The sequence below is a fragment of the Colius striatus genome, chromosome 4 (assembly GCF_028858725.1).
Source record: "Colius striatus isolate bColStr4 chromosome 4, bColStr4.1.hap1, whole genome shotgun sequence".
NCBI classification, from domain to species: Eukaryota; Metazoa; Chordata; class Aves; order Coliiformes; family Coliidae; genus Colius; species Colius striatus.
Window position 1 is genome coordinate 13,784,093 of NC_084762.1, and position 13,737 is coordinate 13,797,829.

The following is a 13,737-nucleotide window of genomic DNA, read 5'->3' on the forward strand; positions in this document are numbered from 1 at the left end:
GGTAGGAACACTTCCAGAGTAGGGTTACTGCCAGATATTTTGAAGAGTTTTCAACAGAAAAATATGCAATGAATTGATTCATGTATATATATAATTAACCAGAGTAGCAGAATCATGTAATTATTACTTTATTCCTTTGATTTAACATCTTTAAAAGTCAAGTGCATTCTGAAAAAAAAAAAGTTGACAAATTCACAGGCTAATATTTCAGATATTATGCTCTGTGTAACCACTGAAAATTGACATCCAGTTGACATTTGGATGATTCAAATGAAACCTTATTGGATTTAGTGAGGCTATTCTCATGGCAAAGCTTTACTAGCATTAGCAGCCAAGGTGGTTTTCTTTTTATTCCTTATACTGTTCCTGTGAGTGCCTGTTTGACTTTCACACTGATGATGTAAATGAACCCTTTCATTGATGATAATACGGTAGAGCAGCAATATGTGTGTGTAATTGTACTCTTTAAAAAAGTACCTTTTAAATTTAAATCCAAGCAGCAATTATTTTAGATATGCAAATGATCAAATAGAGAGTAATGCTATAAGAAAAAGTCAAAACAGGTTCAAATCAGAATAGAAATGCCTTTCTTTGCCTTAGGCTTATTGAAGATATCCTGATAGAATCAAAATTCCATGATCTCATTGGTCTTGCCCGTCATTTCAGAGACATCTTGCATTGCAGGGGTTTGTTGGTAGATCACACCTTCTTAGGCTTTTTGTAAAAAAGACAATTCCTATACACAGATTCTTGAGTTCATCTCTCCCATGGGAGTTATTTGTTGTGGGGGTTTTTTTGTATATAAAAAAATCAGAGTAGTTGGATGTATTTTAGCTCGCATCAGAACTGATTTTCTGAGACAAATCACTCAGTCACTCCTACATGCTGTTTTTCAGTTAGTTTCACAGATAGCCTTAGAGCTTGTGAATTTGTTTGCTTCAAGATTAAACTAGCAGAAGCAAGGGTGCACTTAAGGCTTAACACCCACTCACGAGCATTCATTCCATAAGATCAGACAGGTACTGGAACTGCAAAACACATGTAATATAGACGTCAGGTACTCAGCATCAGGTTTTTCACTTTACAAATTTGCACTTATTGCAGTCCAAAGAGACTTCCAGTGTCTTCCTGGGAATGCAGAAAATCATTTCTGCCTCAGTGTGATCCTCAAAGCATTACATTTGGGAAAGTCTATCTCAGAAAAATGTTTTGTAACAGTAGATTCAGTGAACTTTGTTTAAAAATCTGTGTTCAGTAATGGCTGCATGAGATGATCTACAGATAACTTCCTAACTTTGCACATTGAGGAGGACATGTATATTTTGATAGATCAGCTTTGATTACAGCATAGACAGATATACCTGAACTGGTTAGCTCAAAAACTGGCAGAGGACCATTTGGGAATAACAACCTTCCTCTGAAAAGGCTATACTCTTATTTTGAGATCTTTGTTGCTTTGACTTTCTTGCTGTCATTACCCATGATACACTGTAGACTAATTATCATGATGTTTAGCTTTCCAGTTAGTGTCACATTCCAATTGCTTTTTATTACTATTTTTCCCCCATACTCCATATAGTTTCCTGGATGCTGATACAAGAGATACAGTTTATAAATCACTGTATGTGAGCAACATATTGGGAGACTGTAAAAAATTACAATCAAGTCTCAGGAGACTATCTGATAAAAATAAGATGCTTCTAATGTCTTTCGGATAAAGAACAATGAGTTTTGTGTATTTTTGTTGAGAAAGAATGGAAACAATCTTTCATAAATCCTGAGCATTGGGCAGTGTGTGAGCAGTGTCTTGCTATTGTTTGTTTGGTTGATTTAACATTCAATAAAGCTAGATTAGTCTTGGCCTTATTAAACTAAAAGAAGTTGCAACAGCTTAAAATATTTTTTGGATCATGAAATTATGATATTCAGAGATTGTTTTTATTGCAGTAAAAACCCTTGAAATGCCAGAATTCTCACTGAGGGGTCTTTTTTCCCCTCATTTCTTCTGTTGACTCTTTTTCAAAGTTAGGAGATCTGTATTAAACCAGGGGACTGCAGAGGGTGATGAAAAGCTATGCATATCAATTGAAATTATAAAATCAGTTTAATTAGGAAGGGAAGAATTACAATCCACCATAACTCATGTACAATCAGGCAAGGTCTTCATTTGGATTTAAAGGTGAGGGTTCTAAGTAGCTGCCTCCATAATGATCTTGATTCATTCACTGTTGTCATTAAATATGTTAATATCTTCTGCAAAGATATACATATATAAATAGGTCTCCTATATCCTGACTTTTAACCTGCACTATTTCTTTTCAGTTAAGTTTTGATTAAAAAAATGATATTTTTTTAATGTTTGTTGAGAAGTTTGTCTTGAGGAAAGTCATGAATCCTAGAGAAAATAATATTTTCAGTCAGTGATCTAGGTATGCAGAACAATCTCTTTCAAAAAGCAGAATCTCCTTTTGTAGTGAGCTGCTGTGCCCTGGAAATTATGTTGATATCTCTTCATCTCCTTGAGAAATTAATGTATGTATTCCTATTGAACCAAACTTAGGTCTCACAAGGCTTTGTATTTTTGTCTTGTCCTTTGTAATTATTTATTTTCTCTACATTCAAGTTGAGAAGATGTAAGAAGTGAGTTAGCTACTGTAACAGCAAAAGAAAGTTTGAATTGCAGAATTTGCAAGACTGTTCAAAGATAAAAAGCACTTCCAGGCAGATTTTTTTAATTTCAACCCCACAATAGAACAATTTAAATGAAACCACTTAGAAATAATGTGATTCTAGTACCTTAATTTAAAAGTGTAAATAAACAGGAAGGTATTGGAAGTGCCAAAACAAATATCTGCCAGGTTTTCACTAGTTCTCCATCATCAGACTTCACCAATGGATGGAGATAATGCTCTCTTCTGCAGCTATGCATTTTCAAAAGTGTTATACATTATTACAACTCCTTTTTTTTACAAAACACATGTGTTTTGTTGCCTTCAGTTATTCATATTCCTGAGTACCATCATCCTTTTCTCTGCACTTCTTTGGCAATATAGCTTCTAAGTTTAGGAGGTGCTTTTCCATGAATTTCTAGATCACGTATTAATGGCTTCACAGTTTCCTTGTGAATGAATATGGCTCGGATAAAATTAATATAATTACTTGTGTTACAACCATATATTAAAAATATCTCAAATGTGCATACTTAACTTTCAGCTACACCTTGTAAAACAAGTGATCTAATTAACAAAATCAGTATTTTTTACCCTCAAAAAGATGTTTCTCTAAGGAAAGATGAATTAGAATATTAGTTCAGTTTGTCATAGTAATTATAATAATTATCAAGTATTGTATGTTCTGCAGTGCTGTCCAGGAGTCTTACAAATTCTAAGAAACTCTTCCTCTGAGAATTTTATCCTCGGTTCAGCTTTGACTTGTCATCATTTCTTATTTTTTTGAGATTTAGAAAAGAAGATTTCAGTTACTAGTAATACTAATGAATCACTCTTTGTAGGCAAAGTGAATACTGTTTCTTCCTGTGAAACTGAGAGTTGTCATAAACATCATGCAACTGCATTAAACAAGAGTAAACAAATAATATGAAGGTTAAAGGCTCCTTCTGATGGTAATATACAGTTATTTTTAGCCCAGGGTTTGATCAATTCAAGGGAAAAAACAATCCCTCTAAGGAGAGTCTCTGTAAGATTTAAGCATTTCTGTGAATGATTTAGCTAGAGGAAATTGTACCCCTCACAAAAACAGTTCCAAAATTCTTCCTTTGAATTGGAACTGGAAGTTCCTCTCACTAAGGGAAACCCATTTTCTAATCAAATACCATTATATGTATATTGAGAAGGAATGCAGGGAAAAATATTAACAGTTTCCAGTCTAAATTTGATTACAACATAGTTGAGAGTTTCAGGAGAAGTTCCTTATGGCACTGTCACTTTGACATGGAAAGAAAATCTAGACAATTTATAGTGAGAGATAGAGAGTAGGAAGGTGCATATTTACATGACATGCACTAACCATCTGACTAGAATTAAAGTAAATAGGAGATAACAAGATCCTTCTTGTTGTGTCTAATCAGAACAATTTACTGTCTCCATTGCTAATATTTCAGTGTGTGAGTTTAAAAAATAAATAAAATAGCTCTTCCTGTAGTTTCTGTCCCTATAATTGAGTAATTATGTGAAATAATTCTTTGTAAAATAATTTCTGTTTGGATCTGACAGAGCTGTTGTTGACACTGTTGTTCCTATTTTGTTCATATTTATTTTATTTTGAACAAATAGTTTTGTTTAATCATTTTGAGATATTTTGGGCCAAACTGAACAGTAAAACTTTAAAGGCTAAAAGATGCTTTGTAGGTAAAAGTTGTGAATTAAATGTGATTAACATAGGACTTATGTTTAATATTTATAGAAGAATGATGTATATGACTTTCAACTGGAGACAGAGAGATCTTAAGTGTAAGACACATTCCATAAATAACTGGTGTGAATGTTCCTGTGTTAAATGATATGTTGACAGAACAAATGACCCAGAGCTTCCTGATGACCAAGTTTATCTACATGCAAATGATGGCTTCACCATTTATAATTCAGATTTCAGAGAGAGGCACTACCATGACAAAAGGTACAGAGTGACAGTATCCTATTGTCCAGTTAAAGATTGACACTGGCGCAACACAAGGATGGAACAATTCTGCTAAGTCTTATTAGGCTCTTACACATTAGTGTTTCAGCTGGGTTTAGGAGCATGCTAGTGAAGTAAATATCCAGTTTCTTTCCATTTTCTGTGCTGTGGTTTGCATTGTGGCATAGACTTACAGTATAGGAGCTGGATTCCTTCAGGATGAGACCAAACTGGAAAATGAACCACAGGACTCTGATAAATGCACTCCTGCCTCAAATAGGCATTTAGTCCATGGGACTAGGGTAGGGTAGTTCAAACCATTAAAAAAAAAAAAGTTAAAACAACTCTTGAAATACATATAGCACATGAATTGGGTATTTTGTGTCAGTGGTTTCTCTCTACAGAGTTATTGATCCATGCTATTTGCTAATGGAGACATAGTTTAAGATGCTAACAGATTAGTTGGCACTCAAAATAGTTAAGTCTTTCTCCTCTTGTGCCCATCTCAATAGCTACCATTTATACGTCTCTAAAATAGGTGCAATTGAAAACTCAGCCACTTGTATTTATGTTTCTCTACTGCTAATCTTCATATTTTGTCTAAATTAACTCTAAACTAGCTGGACTCCATCCCAATTACTTTCTCCATCAGAAATTAGGAAGAGAGAAAATCAGTTCTATCAGGAACTGCTGAATGTTAATGTAAAGGGAATGTCATCTGTATGTGTGCAATCATCTAGTGCTGCAGCAAAAATCCTTACGCCATGGTACTGTTCCAAAATATGTTTGACACAAACGTTTCCTTTTTAAAGAATTACATAATTGAAATAAGTTTTTTATTGTACTATCTATCTGGAGAAGAAAACTTGAAACATACTCTGGAGTCCCACAGAATCTTCCAAGGGTAGATACAATTTAATCAAGGATCGATCCTTCTGTGAATGTCAGTGCCTCATTTAGATGACTTAAATAATTCATATTTGTAACTGATGTTTCAGGCTGCCCGTAAATCAAGACTCAGTTTACTGTAACAGTGATGTTCAGTTCTCATTCTCTAATTTATTCTCAGAAGCATGAGATGCAGGAAAATATGTGCAGAGATACTGATGCAATCAAAACCTTTTGCCCAGGTATAAAGGGAAAAAGAGGATGGCAAGAAGTTTGTAGTGAACGTATCTTAATGCAGCTATTTCATTTTGATCCCTTTGATCCCTCTGATCCTTTTGCCTGTTAACTTAATATGCAGTAGTTAGACATCACAATTACTAGTGTATAATCCTACAGAATTTTTAAATAAAATTACTTGACATTCATCCAAGCCTTTGTTAGGTTTCTTTAATGTAGAAACATAAAACTTCTATTAAACAAACAATAAACAGGAAAATAAAAATAAAACTATGTATGACTCAGCTTTAGTTTTTCAATGTAGATTTTCCTTTGTAATGTAAATCTACGGTTTCAAGAGTTTTTATTTTAAGAAAAGAATATGGATATTTAATTAGGTTTGGTTTCAAGAATTAATTTCAAGTCATATAGCAAATCTTGTTCTGGTTCTGCAGTCAGTTCAGAAAAGTAAATAACTATATGGAAAAAGAGAACAGAAAATATTCATGAGAAAAAGGCTCCCATAGTATATCAAAGTATATGCCCATTTTATGTGACTGAATAAATATATTAAATACATTGTTAGCGTATACTATAATGCAAAACTAGGGAGAAAAGACTATAAATAAGTGGCAAGAGATTCTATGTCACATTATCTACTGCCGAAAGTCTCAGACTTTAAAGGAATTATAGCAGTATACATTTTTAGTTTATGTACTTTTTTTCATCTCTAAGCTATGAATCTTACATAATAATAAATTCATGCTTGATTGGTTTGGGTTTTTTGGGGGACTTATTTTTATGTCAGACTGTTCCATATATAACACTGTTGAAAGTGATGTGAATATAAATTTACCTGTATTTATGTAAGTTATCATACAAAAAGCTGTACTTATTTGTACCTCAGCTCAGTCTGAGTAGAGTGATCCCAGCTTACTGCACAATTTCATTTTCTTTTGCACAGTGCTATCTGCTAGCAAGGCAGCTTACAGAAATACTGCATGGCAAACCTCTTTCTCCGCTCTTGTGTTTCAGGGTCCAGTTATATCCTTATGCAGTTACAGTAGCATATGTGTTTATGTTTCTTGTAATCAGTATGCAGAAAGGTCTGCAACAGAGCTGCTTGCCAGGTAAAGCTGCCAGGAAGACTTCACTGAAGGGATGGAAGTACCTGAAGGACATTTAGGTCTATAAAAGTCTGAAGGACATTAAGATGCTTTTCACTAACCAAAGCATTGCAACAGTTCTACATTTTGTCCCCCTTTACTTCTTTACCTCTGTCCAAAAGATTAGTGACTTTTTGGCTCGCTTAAATCATCATCTACAGAATTCTGTCCATTCACCAAGGAACCTAGATAACCTTTTTATCCATCCTGCCATTAATCATAGCTCCAAACATTAGGAGAACTCTGGTCTTAATTGTATTTTTTAAAAAATCTATTCACCAAAACAAACTTACTGACTTCTGGTGATTGTATTGAGCCAGTAGCACATATGGTACCAAAAGTAGTATAAAACTCTCATTAACAAAGTCATTTCTGCCCTTGTGCAGTATATTGAGCTATGTGTGCTGTAAGTAGAATATTGTTATTGTAGAGTATGAGTCTTTCATACTTCACCACAGTCACCACAGAACCACAGTCTTTCACTACTCAGATTTCACTTAGCTCTAAACAGAAGATCCAAACCTGAGATGTAAAACTATTATCCATCATAAAATATTCCTAACACTGAAAAGCATCCTCAAGTATTTCACTAAATTTTATTCTTGGGTAAAAAAAAAAAAAGTAATTGTTCAAAAGTTGTGTAATTGATACTAAAAGGTTCTCCAAAATACGTAAAAATTACACCTGAATGGATATCATTTTCTAAAGGAAATAAATATAACTGTTGAGGGAGGCTGCTGTTTTTTCCCTGAATATCACTATAGGCCACCTTTAAAATATTATGTAAGTACTAGTTTGTTTGCCTTTCAGCTCTGTGATAATTTGTCAGAGAAAATGGAAAATAGGAGTAAATGAAAAGAGAAGAGTAATGAGATTTGCATGAAAAAAAAAATTAAGAGTCTAAGAACGTATCTGGAGGCAGAGCCACAATTGCAATAACGAGGAAAATGCAAGAGAGTGGGGGATGGACAGACATTTATGAGCAAATCCCATAAGTCTTTCACACCAATAATCTGAAAAACCACTCCAATAAAATGTGATACCTGTGTAAACCATGAGGCAGTCAGGAAAAAACAGTAATTGAACGTAAAAATAACCTGCAGTAAAAATCAAAATAAGCTGATAGCACAGGTAAAGAAAAGAAAGATGCCTGTGCTTTCAGCTTTTATATCTACATAATGGAATGTTTGCATTTCAAACTACTGTTAAAAAACATAAAAAGCAAGATATATATGAAAATTTATGAACTCTGTTAGTGGGATAGTAGCAAAGGTATGAAAGTCATTTCATCAAATTTCCTGGAAGAAACATGTAAAAACTATTACATGGACAAGTTAAGAAAGTGAACTTGCTTCAGTAGAACCTTAACATCACCTAAAAATGTGAAATTACAACTCATTATATATAGGCAAAATGTTAGTGTATAATAAATATATAAAAGGATACTAAGTATGTAAAACAAAATGTATCTGTATAAGTAAAAAGGCGATCATTGGCATACGTTTCACACAAGCGTTCAGTGCTGGACAACAAAAATGTATCTTTAGAAATACACATTTGGTACAACAATGGTAGTCAATTAGACTTTCTGCTTATAGCAGGACATAGGGAAATATAATTCAGAATTTTACATCACGGCTTAAGTTCAACCATCTACTTTTTTGACTATTAAAATACAAGAAACTACAGGTAGCACTTTACTAAAAAAAAATATTTTAAAGAATTATATGACAAAAATAAAGATTAAAGTCTTCAGTCTCAATGGAACAAGAATAATATGTATTAGTGAGTTGGGTTTGGTGAAATTTTCCTTTTGAAATATATTCTGCAAAAATATTTTGGAATGCTCGAAAGTTCTCACAAACATTTTCAGCATAATACAGACTATTTTTTAAATCTAGGTAATAAGAAAAAAAAGTAAACATGAAAATAAACCATTTTGTAACAGTCTTTACAATGGACTTGGCAAAATGTTTCCAGTTTTTTAATCTATAGGAACCAGCAATTTTTTTAAACTGGTATTTAATTTTTTAATCTTTCAAATTCTTTTTCCTGACAGTTCTAGGTTACAGAATCTTGAGTCATATTGGTCCTTCTTGTAGCTTCTGTTAAAAGTGGACTCACTAGCCCAATGATCCCTATTTTAATTATAATTTCACTGATGTTGATAAGCATCACAAACAAGTTAGTAACTAATAATTTCAAATATTAGCGTGTGACCTTGACACACTCAAAATGGGCTCATAGGAACTGACAGATTACAAATGTCTAATGAAATAACAAAAAAAAGTATTATAGAGTATAGTAGATTGCTCAGAGCGACTATATAAGAAAATATAAATCATCCATGCTTAGAAGAAATGGTATCTTGTATAAAGCTTTCTTGGGAGGGAAATCATAACAGATCATTCATTTCAAGATCTAGTTTGCCTTTAAATGGAACTTTTATCAAACTGGAGGAGAGTACAAATGCATTAAATCATCACTGAAACTTTGATGAGTAGTGACACTTCAGTGAACGATGATGTATTTCACTGTCTCAAATACACAAGGAATCAAAATACACAAATGATGATCCAAGCTCCTCATCTGTGATAGTTCCTTTCTCCCTTTTGTCAATGTTGAAGAGAACCAGATGACTGACATAGATGCTACCTACAGCCACAGACCAGGACAGAAGCTGTGAACTTCTCTGAGCTTTGTTTTAGGTGCTACACAAATTAAGTCTGGATTATTTGATTGAGAACAGGGTCTCGACTGTGTTTTTCTAGACGTTATGAAATTAATTCACAGTTACCTTTGATAAGTGAAGAAAAAGGTAAACAAAAAGCCAACCAAAAAAACCATAAAAGTAATCAAGACAGAGGAATTTTCTTGCTTTATGAATAATTGTGATTTGTTGACCAAAAGATTACTTTTTTTTAATCAGACATTTTGAAATGGATAAATATCTCTCAGATGCTGCTGCATGAACAGAAATTGAAAAGATGTATGCCTCTTGAACTGAAATGCCAAGGATAAAGAAGAGAGGGAGCACTCCACAGATGTTAGGGGGTCTTAATTATTATTTTACATGCTTTTAATAGATTAGTTACCTTCTAGAGGTTCAAAACAGAACAGTGATATTGAAATGATTCTATAAGCAATCACCAGCCTCCCAGTTGGTTGGAACAAAGGACATATTCACACATTCCTCAACAACGCTCAGTAGGAACTCAGGACAAAAATATTTTCACATTTATGTCCAACAACCATAAGCTCATTGAAATTTCCAGTGAGTAAAGGATGACTGATCAACATTCCAACATTTACTTTAGATAACAAGATACTCTGTAGAGAGATGTGACATTTACAGAAGCAATTAAGGGAGGTTTGCAAAGAACTTTGATGTGCACAACTGATTGCTATACTCTGTGAATTCCTGGATTAAGCTAACTAGGACAGGGACCTAGAATGACAATAGAATAAAACTGGAAACTATTTCAATTATGACTCTCTTTTTCCCCAATTATTCATACTTAGTAACTGCTTCCTTGCAAAAAGTCCATGCATTCACATAAGAGAGCCTTGGAACCGATCTCAGAGTGTATAAGCAAGAGCTCCTTATGTCTCATTCAGCATTTGAAATAAACAAGATCTAGATTGCTATATGAGTTCCAACTCTTAAGGTAATTTTAAGATAATATGATATCACAGGAAAACCTGAAACATTTGGTACATATGTAAGCAATGAATTCAGGCCTTTTATTCCATGGCTGAAATCCCAGTAGAATTTCTATATCAATTTGCTATGAGTTTTAGACATCTGCATTACCATGGCCTATATTGAGTAGATGAAGCAATCGGTAAAAAATTCAAAGGTAGCTGGTTAAACTTTCCTGATTTTATAGGATTGCCAAAATACCAAAAAAAAAAAAAAAAAAAAGAGGATGAGAGAGAAATTAAATTAAACTAATTGCCTGGAATGAGCAAGTTATTTAATATTTTACTGTGCCTTAAAAATTGAAAGCTTTCACTTTGGATGACATCATCATCCTGCATAGGTAAAAACATATATAAACCTCTTCACAAAATCATACTGACTTTCTTCATGTAAGCTTCCTTGTTTTAATTTGCAAAGAAGTAGGCTTCACTGTATTTTGAAGACGGCACCTTTTCCTTCATGCTACAAAGCTTTTGCACCATTTGATTCTTCCTTACACTAGTAACATATGTATATTCTGAGTTGATGGATCTGTAGACTTACAAGTCCATTATTTTGTGAGGCAATTTAAGAAATGAATTAGTTATATATTTTTTAAAAAAAAAAGGTTTAAGTATAGGAACATGACTGCCTAATAGATGATGCAGAGAAGAAGCACAGGATTGCACTCAGTTCAAAAGCAGCACAGCTCTGTGGCTACTCCAAAGCTGATCTCAGACTGCTTTAGGCAGCACAGGCAGTAGGAATCCGTAGGACTAAGTTAGCACTGAATTTGCCCCACTATGCTCTATTATTTAATGGCTCATTGGTCTTTATGCTCATACTTCTATAAAAGCAGAAATAGTGAGCAATCCAGAAGAAGGTCATTGGAGTAAATATTAGCCATGGTACTGGTGCACTGCAAAGAACTATTTATATGTATTTGGATTAACAGTTGACTGTATTTCAAAGTCAAGGGTACTCAAATCACCTTTTAAAACAGGTTAACTGTCACAGCATCTGACTGGAACACGTAGTTGAGTGTAAGACTTTCTCTTAATGTTTTATGATGAAAGTGAGAGGCGAAGGAAGGTAGAAACTGAATACAAATACTCAAGGATCAAAGCTTGGGGTTTTTTTTATTGGCAAACAATTCTGTTTACTTCTTACTACAATATTTTTTTCACATAAATATGTGAATAAAAAGGCTGTAATTTGTATTAGCACATTATTGTTTTACAGTTACATCTTAAATTTCCAAACAGACTGTTTCAAATTAATCTGCCCATAACTGTGATGTGCTTAAGTCACAGAGACAAGTCACATCTCTAAAGGCCTGTTTCTTGGTCCTTAGAAAATAAAAGTGAAAGAAATCCAAATCAGTCACAAGAGAACAAAGAAAAGAGTTGTCAGCAGGACCATAGGGCAACATTTCACAAATCTTTAGATAAGTTCTTGGAGAGCACAAGAACCTGCATTGAGTTTACTGTAATTTAATGCTTTCAGCCTTAATGTTTTCAAAGTCTAATTGAACTTGACAACTGAAAGTATTTTCATTGTGTTCCTAAGGAATGAAGAATCTTTAAGTTGTATTATTGCTGTCAAACACCATACATTTTCAACTGTCTTTTTCCTTTATTCTTTACCTTTTTCCACCAAAGACTTGCGATGTTAGCGAATGTTTGGTTTAGCGAGGTTTTTTTGGTTTGTTTGGTTTTTCTACCCTTTCTTAAATGTTTTGAAATTTTCTATTTTGTGCTGAGAACAACAACATCAAACTATTTAAGCAACTGCTGTGTGCCTTAAGTAGTTGGTAATTGATATCATTGGCTCTATGAGTCATCATGTAGACACCAAGAAGTGATCTAATCCTGAAGTCTACTAGAAGGAATCCTTCATAACGTCAGTTATGGGTCTTCCCCAGTCTCTGAAAAAAGTACAATATACTTCATCTTCCTTTGACCTTGGTAAGCCAGCCTATGACAGGCTCTTTGGAAAAAGTGGATGGATGACAAGAAATGACAAGACTAACTCCAAAGACTCTGCTGACAATATGAAATTCTGGACGAGTTTCACACAGGAGTCCAGAGCTTCTTAGGTTTTAAATACCCATGGCAAAGTCTCAATGTCAAAGACTAGCTAAACAAGAATAGCAGATTTTTTTTCTTATGTAAAAAAAAAAAGTGAACTTTGTTAACAATCTTTCCTATCTGTCTGTTTCAATGGGAATTATCCTTATGTCAGAGATTCTGCCATTTTATTCTTCTCTTTTGCCAGATGGACCTGAAACTAAACTTAAATTTCTAAAAATTAGACTTTATATTGGAGAAAACAAAAAAAAAAAAAAAAAATGAAGGTAGGAATCTTTGTACTTTGTGGACTGGCATTTTCCTTGTGTGTTAAAATGGATCATCTATTTAGTCTACTTCCTCTGAAAGTCTAATCATCTTAAGTCTTCAGTCAGAGTGTTTCATTTTATTTTACTGTGACTAACTTTAAAATCTCTGCTGGAGAGAATCATATGGTATAATTCTTTTGCTTCCCTCACAATTTAATCTTGAATTATAAATAAATCATCTACTACAAACATCTGACTACATATATTAATTATGGTATTGGCTTTGATAGGGATTCCAATAAGAAAAGGAATATAAATTATTTCCTCTTACGTCTTTAGTTCCATATTCTTTGTATCTTTATTCTAATTAGCTATAAACTCATTTGTATCTATCTGTCCATATGGATCTGGATCTGTACCAAGGTTCCTTTTTCTAGGCTTTGAATTATTGATTTCGTGTTACTATAAATTACCTTTTAAAAGGACTCTAATTTTGTCTTCTAATAAAAAGTAGTTACTACACATCTTTTCAGCACTCAGCAGTGTGTCTCTTGACAAGAATAGTAAATGCAACTCTGACATTTACTAGTGGCAGTCCAGATTTACTTCATAATAGAAAAAAATATTCTAAATGACTTTAATAGACTATAAGGCTCTTTTGCACACTGGGGAATAAGCTTTAATTTAAAGCACTAACTCCCTTCTCCCTTGCCTTGTCAATTCTTGTATAAAATTTCATCACAGCAAAAGCTGTTTGGCTGTTCGGGGAGAGGAGGTTCCTGCCCCTGAAGATTACATGAGACATTCAGCAT